Raw genomic sequence first — 15,300 nt, 5'->3', positions numbered from 1 at the left:
GTGTTTGTGTACAATCTAACCCCCACTGTCCGGCAGTGTTATTATGGAAGAAAACTGCTTTTTATTACCCTTAAATTAAAGCAGGTTTAGTCCGGGAGTTAGAAGGTGTTAGCTCTATTGCAGCTCCAGTGACCCATTTCAGAATGCCTGGTAATTCACGACCACTCCGAGGTCACTTTTACTTACAATTAGCCCCGCATGTTCACTCTACCTTTATCAAATGGATAATGGTATCATAAACACACTTCCAGATTCAAAAAATATTATTTCCAAATCTGGCACGTACATAGTTTTAAAATTTGTTCAGCTGTATTAAATCGATTTGAATGGACATTTCTTATCAATTTTGTTTCGAATACCTCTTGATTCATCTGCTGGCAGCACTTACTGGCCCTTACCGGCGACCAACTCATCTGCCCGCAAATGCAACAACGCCTAAATCTCAAAGCTCTCCGAACGTCCCCTCGAAAATGCAATCGAGATATGTAGAGCAATTTTCAACTGGAACGTACTCACAAAATCAATACATCCAGGAGCAAATTCCCGATGCTTATTTTTCTCTCGCAAACCTGTCGTCGTCGAACGGCAAAAAAAGGAAACTCGGTGAGCAATTTTGTGACACGGAATTTTCACTGAACATAAACCGCGAATTCACGAATTTCACCACACCCAACTGCGAAAAACGTTCAGAAGCACTTTTGGTACAATTCCGATCAATTTCTTTCGAAAACACAACAAAAAAAAAGTTACAAGCGAGCCAACATCAACACCGATTGTGCTGAGCTCTTTCATGCACCTTGCAGCGCGTAAATAAACTGAAATAAAAAATTATAACTCGCGATGCCACTAATTTCTGGTCCGGGAGAAAAACAAACAACGCAGATCGCGACATCTCTTCTGATGCTTGCAAACATGTTGAATCACGTTTTCTTTCTCTATTCTAAAACTTCCCGGAAAGCGAGAAAACTACCAATCACACACGTATAAACGTCCGGGAGGTAGAGCGCCAGCGATAATCTGGCAATTGCAGCCGAAAACTATGAGAGCGAACGCACGCACAAAACAGAGAACAAACTTAAAACACAACCGTATCCAAAGGCGTTCGAAACTGCACCCGCACTTTAGGTGAATCATCCTGTCGCAAAAAAACCATGCAGGAGACGGATTCTTCATCGCCTTTAACTGGTTTAGCGCATTGGTCACAGGCAGAAGTCATGCTGACTCAGTTTCCAAAAGTGATTTAGAAACAGTGGTGGAGATGCTCTAATACGCAAAGAGGAATTGGATTCTCAAGATCGCCCAATGCTAGACAGTATACACTACAATATGTCTGATTGGATAACTTTTTCACTGTTTTCACAACACAAAATATGCTCTAATTAGACGATTATCGCAACGAACTGCACTTTCCACTAACAACCAGAACAATATTACAGGTGTACCGAACGGAAAAAAAACGAATAACGATAGCCCGTGTGATAAAAAATCGGCAAATTTAGCAGCGCACAATCACGACGATGTCAATAACAAGAACTGTCATTTAAGATTCCTCACGCTCATTTATCTATTGGTTTCACTAAAATGTTTGAATAATTGAAGAAATTCGAATAGATAAATATGATCATGGTTGGACCTACGCATGATGATGGTTGGACCTATGTGTTTCCTAAGACGGCCGCTAGGTGCGCTTCGGTTTGTCTACATCCTTCATGCGCAGCTGATTTGAAATTCGATTTCGTTTTGGCTGAGTGATCAGTTTCTTCTAATGAAAAAATGGCTAAAGAAAAGAGTTAAACGGTCAAAAATCTTCAAGAGGCTGTTCTTTTAGTAAGAAATAAATCACTTACCGCGTATCAGGCACAGAAAAGGTACAATATTCCGAAAACGACACTTCGCGCAAAAATTAAGGGAAGCCACGGCAAGAAATATGGAAGGGAAATAGTGTTAAGTGTTGATTTGGAGAACCAGCTAGGGGATTGGGTTTGTATGTGTGCTGCTTCGGGCAGTCCCAAGACGATCAAAAAGATCTTGGAAGCTGCTAAAGACCTTGCGTCACTAGTTGGGCGTAAATTTAAAGGAGGAATTCCATCGTCAGGTTGGCTGAAAGGATAACCACCGATTTTCGAACTACCACGAAAGCGCCGAAAGAATCTGTTAATATGAATTTACATTAAGCACTTCTCATACACCTTCTGTGTGTGAATTAAGTTGAAATAAAATGTTAACAAACTAAAAAAAGCTAACTGAAACTTATTTCCGAAAAAAAAGCTCCTAGGAGAAAAAAAAACCATAAAACCGGAATTAAGTTCTGATATTCTGCTCCTAAATTCCCCGGGGGCACCCAGAACATGCCCGGAAGTGGCCAATGTGGTCCAAGGCACTCAATTTTGTTATTGATCTTTTTTTTATCGAATTTGGAAGTAATGTGAAGTGTCGCATGATAGGTTTTATTCCTTCCATGTCAAAATTAGCTCCATGTTCCATATACCCTGGAACTTGTTCCGGCCATATCTCCGGAACCAGTTGACCGATTCCAAAAATATTCGATAGCTTTCAATGGGACCACAATACCTATAGTTTGACGTTAAAAATTTCCAAATCGGGTCAATGATTTCCCAGAAAATGAGCCATGATGAATAGCTAATGCGCGGAAAGTGAACTTTTTTAAAAACGAAGTTAAACTCAAATTTCTTAATTTTTTTAAATAGCAAATTCATAAAAACTGTATAAAAAGGGTTTTTTCATGATACCAATAAGCTTTAAACAAAGTTTTTGAACAAATATGGGCTAAATAGCATTTGCAAAAATAGGTCAAACCATCATCATTTTTTAGGTCCAACCAAGATCAGTATAGGTTCAACCAACATCATAATTCTTTGCTGAATAAAAACGTTTTATAAAATCATTTGTTCATAATATTTAACTTTTTATGTTATTATTAGAAACAAGAAAGGTAGATCTTTCGCCTAATCACGCATTTTTCATAATTATATGTTGAATTCATAAAAAAAATACGACATGAATGTTGACGTCGTGTGAAACCGGCCTAAATAGGTCCAACCATCATCAGTTACCCTAATAACTTAAAATTGAAAGAAACTTCTTTAGATCTTTCACGAACAGTCAAGTATCTGGGAGTCATTCTTGACAGTAAACATAACTAGAATTCACATATAGAGCAGGTTGTTAATTGTTAATAAAATTAATTGACGATTGTAAGACCCAGAATATCCTACCAATACACCGAGTATGTCACTAGATGCTCTACTTTATCTGCTTCCGTTGCATTAATTTATCCAATTGACTGAAAGGAGCGAAAGGACGGAAAGGGTTCTACGAACAAAGTACTTCCTTGAAGGTGATCTTACAGGACACCTTAGTATTTTAAAAATGTTTGATATTGATTCTCTTGTATTAAAAAATGAAGACTGGAAGGATAAAAAATATAATTTCGATCGTTTATACAATGCAGCAGAGTTTGATCGTAATGTTTGGGAAAAAGGGTACCAAACATCAGTCCAGGTTCAACTGTTTTTTTTTTTATACAGACAGGGGTAACTGGTCCAGGGATAGATATCTCAATATCTATGGGTTACTGGCCAACCATGTTCCAAGCAGAAATTCAAGCAATTCTTGAATGCTCTGTAATATACTTGCAAAAATTCTAAACATTCGAATATCTGCATTATGTCTGATAGTCACGCAGCATTAAATGCTTTTAAATCAGCAACATGCAATTCAAAACTCGTATGGGAATGTGCAATGTCACTTCAGAAATTGGCCTGTCAAAATCAAGTAAACCTATATTGGGTTCCTGGCCACTGTGGAATTGAAGGGCATGAAAAAAAACTAGCAAAATTCTTGAATTATCAAAGAAAGATCTCAGTGTCTATACTGGTTTGATAACAGGACATTGTCCATGTAAATATCATTTGAAGTTAATAGGAAAATTTCAAGTGGATATGCTTCGATTCTTCGGCATAGAAAAGGAAGACTCTGAAGACCTGCTATGCTCTTGTGCAGTAATCTTGAATAAAAGGCGTATTTTTCAGGATAAGGGGCTAGCAGAACCCTTTGATATTTGGAAATGCAGGTCCCAGTCAAGTAGTACATTTCATTCGAAATGCAATACCTGGCTGGGAAAATGCTTTTGGTCAGTCTATGTTGGTCGCTTCACAAAATAGTGATACGACATAACTCTGATAAAGCAATATAAAAACGGGGAATATCACAATAGATCAAAGTAATGGCAGCAGTGATGAATATACCCAACACGGAAAAAAATTTGATTGTAAATTGCAACGAATACAGTTTGTTGCACAGGTTTAAAAAAGAGGCACGCGACGCCTGTGAATCAATACGATCTTTTATCATGCACCTTATACTCAATGGTTGATGGTTCCGCATTTTAACGCTTAAAAGGGGAATTTACGTATTCTCGTCAGCTTAAGCAGCGTCTGCACTTCTATTAGCAGTTTCTCAGCTTCACACACAAACCGGTTTACATAGTTGAAGATGCTAATTTCAAATAACAGACTTAAGTGTTAATTTGTATACGATAGATGAGGAGATGAAAGTATAGAATTGAATTTAGAGTACGGCAGTGTGAAAATTGCATATAGAGAGTAGAAAGCGAGCTAGGACAACTTTAGGAAGGTACAAAATCTCCCTTTGGAGAGGGATGGTGAGGGGTGCCCCCCCCCCCCCCCGGTTTACATTTACATTCATATGCTGCTTGCTATTCTATCCATTCCAATTGACAGAATTGTCCAAAATTGTTTAAAAACGTTTTTATAATGCTCCAAATTTGTCAGGTGAGTGTGACTATTGCCGACAGGCTTTTGTTTCTTTGTAATCCTTTCCTTTTGAACTGCATGTTAATCAGCTGTTCTATTATCGGCAACTCAAAATCAGTCGTATTTTGTAGTGCGTTTATTTCATTAGAAGAATAACCTGGCTCAACAGGATTTCTCAGTCGTAAAACTGTAATCAGATTGAAGCTGAAAGACTAAGAAATCGTTTATACATTCAGCGAAGTGTTTTGGTGAGCAAATACAGCGAAATTAACGTTTAAATTTTGGTTCCCGAAAACAGTCAATCGGTGCCAAAACCATCATTTACCCTATACATCTATCTCAGTACAAACACGATGAAAGCTCATATAAATCAGTGTCCCTAACCTCAAACTTTAATATCAAGGAGTTGGAGGCTGAAACTGTAAAAATACTTGCAACTGCTAAAAAAAAAAGCATCATTACTGTACTCTTTTTGCATTAGTATTATTTTGTGGCAAGCACAATCATCCATGGAAGTCGAGAAATTTTTCAACCCGATAAATTCCTAGACCGGGCTAGGAACCAAGCATGGTCTTGCTTTATAGTTTCGCCTTTACCAACAGAGATAAGGGAGGCTAAGGGAAATTGGTTATTATTATTACTATTATTATCTTTATTTTAGAGACTTTCAGCCTTTAGCTGGTTCGTCTCTACAGAGAAAATTGATGTAAATATTTAATAATAGCTGCATTATTTGCTTGCGGACTAGTTTTGATTTTCAACACTCCAAACCAGGCATGGAAAATCATTTGCATTCATTTCTTGCATTCATTTACATTCATTTGCCCCAAACTTTTTTCATCAACAAAATTCCTCAAATGATGTATCGAACTTTTGTTGGTTTTGCTATTACCTACAACTTTTGTTAACAACTCAAATCAGTATCTCTTATGCATGACAAACCAGTGCAAACAGAAGCCACTACTGTTTTTCAGTGAAAGTATTTTACATTCACTAAAAAACAGTAACAGTTCTGTTCGCTCTTATTCGTGATGCATAAGAGATAGCTTATAACAAAACCTACTAAAGCTCTTAGCAACATTTTGCTGAATGCTGTTGATGAAAAAAGTTTGAGGCAAATGAATGTAAATGAATGCACGAAATGAATGCACATGATTTTCTATGCCTACTCCAAACACGATTTAAAATGACTGAGCTATAATTTTTCAAACATTGCAAGTTTGCCGTTACACATTTTACCGAAGGCTTCGTGTTCTGAGTGTTAATGACATAAATGCCAATATCCCCAAGGACTAATGTACCCATTTAGTTAAACCAGGAGTAAGGCTAGAGTGGAGTTCAAGCAATTGGCCTTAAGCCACGTGATTACAGTAGACGTTAGCTAAGTGGACCGAAACAAATACTCAGTTAATGGATATTTATCAGTCAAACTTTAATTTTAATTTGTTGACATGAACCGCATGAGCACTGATGAATTTTATATATTTTTATCTGATTTGACACATGATATGCATTTTAGTTAGTGAATTCTCTTCAGCGAACGTTAAATATAAATTATTTACGTAATGGAATAATTATTTTACTTCAGTTTTATCAAACCAGTTTAGTATGCATACGAAGCATGTAATTTGAAGTATTTTACTAAATACATATTTAATATTCCAATGCAGAAGAATGATAGGAAATCTGATTTAAAGCATTGTTAAAAAATCAGGAATTTATATAAAAAAAACCAGGAAAACCAGGAAAAACCAGGAATTTAAAATCAGAAAATCACTTGCCATCAGTGTTCAGAAAATCATTCTCAAATTTCATTCATTGAGTCTTTTTGCGAGAATAAACTCGCGTGCGAATGTGGCAAACAAAATTCACGCTTGAGATTCTCATGCATATTCACGCACTCACACTCACAACGTCGAAAAATCATTCCAACTTTAAACCCTGAGGCCCAAACAATAGTAATAACAATAAATAACGCCAAAATATAAATAAACGAATTTTTGAACCCGAAAGCTCATTGGTCATTTTTGCATGAGTTTTGAGTTTTTGAGATTGTCCGAACACTGCTTGCCAACCTGTACATTGTTTCTATAGTTTACAATTTCTTAACTGCAACAGGAGTGTGAAAAAGCTCTAGGCACATCCACAGATATTCACAAGCATTCCCATCCAAGAAATCCTAGGGTAATCAATAATCATCTACCCGTTTAGGTCCGACTTATAAGTCCTTTATTTTTGAGATATTTTTATGACACTTTCAAGCATGACATGCGAATGGGTGCTCTTGTCTAGTTTTGGGAAATTACGATAGTCATTATTTTGTTTCTGTGGTCAGACATATTCTGGGGAGTTCCTGGATCCTGGCTTAAAAGCGAGCTGAATGAAACAAATTTTTCACGAGAAATTGTATTTCGGAATTATGAACTCATGATTAGGATGTTCTGTATTCTGTGCTTCCATATCATCAGCACGAAGCACACCGATTCAATCACTTTTATCGACTATACACGGCCACGTTATTAACACTGATAGGTACAATTACTGCTACCAACTTAGACTAGAGCTGTGAGTGATCTGGCATAATCAATTTTTTTACTAGATTTGTGCAACATTTCGGTCCATTTCAGAGCTTCTTCAAACTACTTCAGCTTCAACGTAAGTCAATTCGCAGTCAATCAGCATCAATTGGTGTATAGAGTAAATTGTCTATTGCGTCATAACAGCACTTTTAGGTCTGCCCTCAACACCACAGTTATTAACTGATAGCTATCTTTGTTTGCACCATTTCAGCATTCGGTCCATTTTAATACTTTCGCAGGGAAGTGAAGACATTTTATATCAAGAAAAATTCCCAAACCTTTCCGGGATTCGAACCCAGCCGTCTCCAGAATAGTCTTGCTATATAGCTGCGACTTTACCAGCTGAGCGAAGGAAAGCATTTAGTAACTGAGGAAATACTCAATGATCACCAATATAACCTTAATTCAATCAGGTTTCCGCTTTAATCACCTTCGGTTGAATATTCTCCGTGTAAAAGTATATTCACGAATTTGACTGTTACTTTCTCCGTAAATAGGCTACTAAAAGGAGCTTAAAGAAAATTTTCATTATATTCACGCTTCATAAAGCTTTTCGCACTGGTAGCGTAGCGAGCATCATCAAGGGCATCCGGTAGACACCTCTACCGTCCACCTACACACAACGTCTTCCTACGATGAAAGAGCCCATGCTTTTTGCCCAACAAAGGATACTCCGAGGCACGTACCCGCGTGAGGATGAGCTTAAAAAGTTATTTCATTAATAAATCAAAGTTCTTTTTTTGCATGTTATGTTAGATCCGGAGCATCCTTTTCCATCGAAATGTGCGACGACGTTCCGCTTCAACCAGCAACCAGGTGGTGGGGCAGTCAACGGAAACTGAAAAAAAAGCAAACGTACCGCGAAACGGATCCGGCGAACAGGCTACTTTCACGTGTGAAGCTTTTTATTCGCCACATGGGGTACGGATTATGTTGGAAAACTGTGTGTTTAAAAATGGATAAGTTTTTGTTGGGATTAAACGAAGCTTCAAGAATGGGTTTAAATTTAATGGGTTTAAATACAGAAAGGCTTAGGATACCATTTAGGGACTCCGTGGACTGTGATGTATCCTTCATAGATTTTATACTTATATACTTCGACAATCCATTATTCATTTCTTTATCGAAGGTGACCGTTGCAATTACGATGAAAACCGGATTCGCCTATCATAAATCATCAGAGATAATTGAACCATTATGGAGAATTACCTTCAACTTCCTTCCGTCCAAAAACAGTGCGAGAAACTATTGGTAATCACCTAGGAAAACGATGTTCGCTCCGAGAAGGGTGTGTTTATGAGCCTGCAGTTAGAGTTTGTATACATTGGAAATTAGATACAAAGTCAACGAACTGCCAACAAAAGTGGAAGGAAGTGATGAAAGTTATGTGCCTACCATAATGTTTCGATTAAATTTCAGGTTGAACTGTACCCCTCTGAAAGTGAAGCGTTCTTTACCGGAGGATGTAACTGCTTCATTTGAGATATTATTCAAATTTTCTGCACAAAGTGCAAAACGAGACTGGGTTTTAACAAAGGTACTTTGTTCCACCAGCCAGGGTTGTGCGTAGTAATTGGAGATCTTGCTACAGAACAGAATTTTAATTAACTTCGGCCACGGTCTTTTTGCTATATAGCATCTGTCTGACGAGGGCAGTTGCTGAAAAGTTTTTCATGAACTACCCTCGTCCTTCGCCTGAAATGAAATGATAATATCGGGTCATGCAGTTGGTCTTTTCCTCTTGTTTGCTCTGAAAGTGTTGCAATGTTGAGAATGATGTACAATTTTAAGAAAATATAAATCATTGACAGGCAAACTATGAAAATGGTGTGCAATTCAATTTCGTTTCCTGACTATTATGTTTTTACACGTAACCGTATACTCGATGTTCCGTTCTTTTTTTTAAGCGGACTTCACCCGTCAAAAATATTAAATTGCTGCACATTCGGCTTATTTTTAGGTTAATACCAATAACTGTAATAAGAGTTACTGAACGCCACCAGTATTTTCTGATTTTATTTACTGTGTTCTGCTAATTCCATTACTTCTTTTTTAATTCTTTATTTGTTTAACATTCAAAGTACATTACATTTCATTTAAACTTATCTGCTCCAGCTACTACAGTACCTTACCAGCCTTATTTGTTATGATATATATCTCAGTGTTTTTACATTGTTCCTGCCTTGGCAAATCAGTATTTTAAACAGTTTTTCTATAAACAATTGACATGCAAATACACTGGAACCTCCATTTACGAACCAAAACGGAGGTTCGTAAATCGAATTAGTGCGTAAAAAAAACCTCGTTATTTGGGATTTACTTTGTAAAAGAAAACTCGTTATTTGGGATTTACTTCGAAAAAATAGGTTTTTGAAAATATTGTCAAATAGGACCGGAAATCGATGTCTGACGCCATTTTAAAATCCAAGATGGCGGATTCCAGCTACATAAAAACAGAAAAATAATGTTAAATAACCCACAATATGGGTATTTTTGGAATTGGAATGACGTGTAGGGACCGGAAATCGATGTCTGACGCCATTTTGAAATCCAAGATGGCAACTTCCGGTTACAGGAAAACAGTAAAATACCGTTAAATACACAACAATATGGATATTTTTGGAATCGGGGTGACCTGTGAGAACCGGGAATCCATGTCTGACGCCATTTTGAAATCCAAGATGGTGACATCCGGTTACAGAAACACTGGAAAATACTGTTAAATACCCCACAATATGGGTATTTTTGGAATCGGGGTGACTTATTAGGACAAAAAACCCATGTCTGACGCCATTTCTGAATTCAATATGGCGACTTCCGGTTACATAAAAACATTAAAATAATGTTAAATAACCTACAATATGGGTATCTTAAGAATCGTGGTGACTTGGTGGTATTTGCCAATTTTTCTGTAACCGGAAGCCGCCATCTTGAATTTCAAAATGGCGTCAGATATAAATTTCCGGTTGTTCACGTCACTCCAATTCCAAAAACACCCATATTGTAGGGAATATGACAGAATTTCCAAGCTTTTCTGTTACCCGAAGCCACCATCTTGGATTTCAAAATGGTGTTAGGCATCGATTTCCGGTCCCTAAACGTCACTCCGATTCCAAAACTACCCATATTGTAGGGTATTTGTCAGAATTTCCAAGTTTTTATGTAACCGGAAGTCGCCATCTTGGATTTAAAAATGGCGTTAGACTTTGATTTCCGGTCTCTATACGTCACTCCGATTCGAAAAATACCCATATTGTGGGGTATATGACAGAATTTCCAAGGCCTGTAGACTTGGAGACATACTTCAAGTCTCCGCGTACATCGTACGGGTTAGGCAAAAGATGTGCGTCTAACTTCAAAAACTGTCGCATTAATGGCCCTTCGCTCATTTTCAACTTCTATTCAATTTTCATACTGCCGTACTGTAACGGAACTATCCACCTTCTCTCTTCTAAAGATCATTCTCTAACTAATAAATTATCACACTAAAGCTTCATGTTAGCACTTCCAACCAACTCTGAAAATCGTTAACTTTGCGTATGAAGCAACATAAAAACACTCTGAACTCTTAAGAGTTTATGAATAGTTGAATGCCCATGGCGAAATCCAAACTGCTTATAGGCAAAAATTGAATTCCTATGGATGCAAAGCATAATTCTATTTAAAATTATCTCTTCAAAAAGTCTGCTTATTGAAACAAATAAATGTTTTGGACGGTATCTAGAAGCTTCAGCTGGATTTATATCCGGCTTCAAAATTTGAACAGCTTTTGCATTTATCCATTTATTAGGAAAGTATGCCAATTCAAAGGAACTCTCTTGGAGCTTTAAGGATATAAAAAAATTCCATCATCACCTGGAGCTTTCATATTTTGATTTTTTTTAGTTTTATAGCTAAATTCATCCAAATCAGGACGAATCAAATATATTTTGCAGATAATCCCGAGCAACCTGATTCTCAATAGGACTAGTGCTTAGCAAGTTTCTGAGCTTTATCCGAATGTGTGATCAAAGTTTAACCACCTTCACACCAAATTTTAGACCTGATGAAATATGAGCCAAATTTCCAATAAAATACTGCGGCTGACAGTTCCAACAATTTGATTTTCTGTAAAAATGGCAACACTTTACTGAATCTTCATGGAATTTGTATTTTGTTTGCTGAAGTTGCAGCATAAGAATAAAAGACACACACTTAGATATAATTACTTTTACACGAGACGTTATCTACATTGGACGTAAATCATAGAACGTAAACAAACATTTCGTGTAAAATACAGTGTTCTCAAACCGAAACATAAGCAATTGAACGAAGAGAACGTTTGATTGAATTGATTTTCTCGTTTCTTTCAACTGATTTTATGTCAAAAGGCCGCTTACATGAATCGGTCTTAGGGGACCGTAATTCACATGCCTTTTTTAGTAGTGTGCAGCTTTCAACTGATTTACCAGTAATTTTTAGCAAAATATCATTGAATCGAAAGTAAATTTATTTCTTTTCGTTGTTACTGATACTTCAGCTAGCTTCAGTTTTAAATTGCTATACCAGCAGCATATTTGTTTTCCATTTTATCAATAATATTTTTAAAACATGGCTCATAGTATAACAAAGCATACACGAATTTTATTGGTAACATTCTATTACTATTTTTAAAAAGGAGCTGGAGCATGTTTGTTTTGCCGCCTACGTTCTGCAAACGAAACCTGGAAAGCCTTAAGGTTTTTTCATTAATAAAACAGTTTAACCAATTAATTGCTTGATATACCTGATATATTTTGAGAATTTATGGACAATAATTGATATTTACGGTTCAATTTTTACACCAAACTTCATAACTTTATATAATTATCAGAAATACGCGGAGGCGAACCAGCTCCAGGCTGAAAACATCGTTAACAAAGAAAACTTAACTTATCTTAAAAAATACACATCATGTCCGCAATCGCAGGAACGAAAGAAAAACGTCAAAAAGTTGAAATTTGTTGTCAGATACCGTAGACAGGAAATGTTAAGTAGACAGGAAGCTCGGCTTACTGATCATCGGCAAATAATCTACCATTTACCTGTTTTACTGGATTTCGGCAATGCTAAAAATACTAATACTGAATCCAGCAGAAAGTTATATTACTGAACCCATATCAGCATTTTTTATGCTGAAACTCAAAATCGAAATTCGATGTGGTCTTAAAGCGCTGAAATAGGCTTTTGTGGTTTTTTTCATTTTTTTTGTGGATTTCCAAAAGGGTTTGTAACTCAGGTTCAATTATTTTCCAAAGTTTTGTTCCTCAGGGCAGAGAATCAATTTTTAATTTGTTTTTGTAAATCCCGCCAGATCACTTCCATGACAGGATCACGTGTTCTTTGATGTTGCCTCCTACGGACATTTTTAAGACGGATCAAGAGTTGAAGATTTGTTTGATTATTTGTTTATTTGTATATTGAAAAATTCAACTGACAATTATTGTCTAAATGAATAAAACCTAAATAGTTACGGCCAAGTAACTGATGACGATGATACATTGAAGTCTAATATATAAAAGAAGTTGTTGAATTGCTGGCTGATTGCTCGAATTGGCTCGTGTTGTGTATAATTTCGGCGCCGTGGTTCCAAAAACAGAAAGTCGCGTTGACGAAGAGGCCTCTCAGGGGCATACATATTTAGCTGAGCCAGCAGTGTTGGACAGTCAATGTCCCCCTTAAGCAGCTTTCCAGCGAACATAGCTTGAGCGACCGTCTGTCTCCCCTCTAATGGTTTGATTCCCAGGAGACGGCAACGCTCCTCGTACGGAGGCAAGTTCGTTGGGTCACGCCAGTTGAGGAAACGAAGAGCATATCTCACAAACTTGCGTTGAACGGATTCAATTCTAGTGATCCAGCTAGGAAAGGTCACCAAACAACAAAACTTGACTCCAATAAGGATCGCACAAGCGAGAAGTAGAGTGACCTGAGGCATAGCGGGTCACGAAACTCGTCGGCATTTTTGAAAATAAAGCCTAATTGTCGATTAGCTCTGGAGATGATGTCATTGTAGTGGATTCTGAACATGAGTCTGCAGTCCAAGGTAACGCCGAGATCCTTTATGTGCTCTACACGAGCAAGACAGCGTGCTTAGAGAACATAGTCAAACATGATTGGTTCGATTTTACGGTGATAGGAAATAATTTTAAATTTTTCGATGCTTAGACTCATCCAATTTCTTGACCACCAGTCAGCAAAAATACCTAACATATTCTGGAGATCCCAACAGTCCGAGAGACTTTTAATAATTTTGTAGATTTTTGTATCGTCTGCATAAAAAACGCGGCATTCTGATGGTATCTGAAAGGCGACGTCGTTTAAAAAGATCGAAAATAGTAGCGGTCCTAGGTTAATGCCTTGGGAAACTCCCGAGTTGTTTGAGAAAACATCCTATTCCGACGCGCCAATCTTAACCCGTACATAGCGATTCACCAAATAAGATCTGAACCAATCCACAGCCGTTGACGAGACGCCAGCTTGGCAAGCAAGATATTATGTCCACCGTGTCAAATGCAGCTTTTAGATCCTTAAACGCAGCATCGACTTGCCATCCTGAATCCATGCATCGGAAACAGTTAGAAGTAAACAGCACCAGGTTCGTGGACACTGAGCGCTTCGGGTAAAAGCCGTGTTGTTTTGTATCGATATATTTTTTGCAACACGCGAATAGAGCATCATTTATGATAATCTCGAACAGTTTTGAGCAGGCACACAGGGAGGTGATTCCACGATAATTTGGGACATTCGGTTTATCTCCTTTTTTTGTAAACTGGGAACAGAAAAGACAGTTTCCAGCGGCAGGGGAACTCACATTGCTGTGCCGAAAGATTGAATAACCTCGCAAGGCAGAGATTGGCTACACAACGTTTTAGAACTGATGACGGAATGCCGTGAGGTCCGGCGGTGAACGAGAGCTTAAGTTTGCGTGTTGCGGCTATCACCATGACTTCTGAAATTCGCGGAATATCTAAATTAACACATCACGTGGCATCCCAACAGTAGCATCCAGCACTTGTGCCGGTGAAGCGGAGCACTTGCCTGAAATGACGAGCAAACAAGTCGCCTTTTTCTCTTTCGCTATTAACCAAGTCATTCCCGAGAAACATGGAACAAGGCAACCCGGATTCCTTCCGTTTGGAGTTGACAAATGACCAAAAACTTTTCGGATTCGTGCGAAGGTTCGCTTCAGTGCGTCTCACTTGTCGATTATAGAGAAAACGATTGTAATTTCTTTAACTACGACCTGTAAAATTGAACAGCCGTTTGTAGTACGGCGAGCGAGAGTTACAATACTTTTGGAGGGCAGCAGAGCGTTGACGTTTTAGCACGCGTAGGCTTGGGTTAGACCATGGAGGCTTTTGCCGGGGTCGTCATGCTGGGAAAATGCGGATAATAGCATCTTCCAGTGCAGCACTGAAAAAGATGGTCGTCTATTATAATTGATTCGAATTTAACCTCGCATTTTGGTACTGAGGCAGCTCTTTCTTCAACTATAGAAGTAGTCAGAGATATAAGAGCATAATTAACATCATCTTTGGTTTGCAAAGGAAGGAGAAGCTATATCCCATAAATGTTCGAAGCTATATTCCATAAATGTTCGATATTGCTCCCAGTCAGCTCTATGGTAATTGAAAATAGAGCTGTTGGGATTAGAAATTATTTCTTGGGATATTTTAAAAGTTACTGGAAGGTGATCAGAACCGTTGACATGAATCAGTTAAGAACAAATCAATAGTTGAGGGATTTCTTGCAGAAGAAAAGCATGTTGAGCTGTTTGGATATTGAATAGTATAATAACTTGCAGAACAATCATCCAACAGAATATTACCATTGGAATTGCTTTGAGCATTATTCCATGAGAGGTGTTTTGCATTAAAATCACCAATAATGAAGAATTTAGACCTATG

General features: G+C 37.6%; 1 protein-coding gene across 1 annotated transcript in view; it reads right to left on the bottom strand.

The window, feature by feature from the left end:
- The window catches only part of LOC135707227 (monocarboxylate transporter 2-like), a 130,706-nt gene that overhangs the window by 91,670 nt on the left and 23,736 nt on the right, over positions 1 to 15,300 (bottom strand). The window lies entirely within an intron of this gene.

Source organism: Ochlerotatus camptorhynchus, unplaced genomic scaffold, assembly GCF_037179485.1.
Source record: "Ochlerotatus camptorhynchus isolate MF236.1 unplaced genomic scaffold, CSIRO-AGI_Acam_v1.1 ptg000305l, whole genome shotgun sequence".
NCBI classification, from domain to species: domain Eukaryota; kingdom Metazoa; phylum Arthropoda; class Insecta; order Diptera; family Culicidae; genus Ochlerotatus; species Ochlerotatus camptorhynchus.
This window is presented reverse-complemented; position numbering and strand designations above follow the sequence as displayed.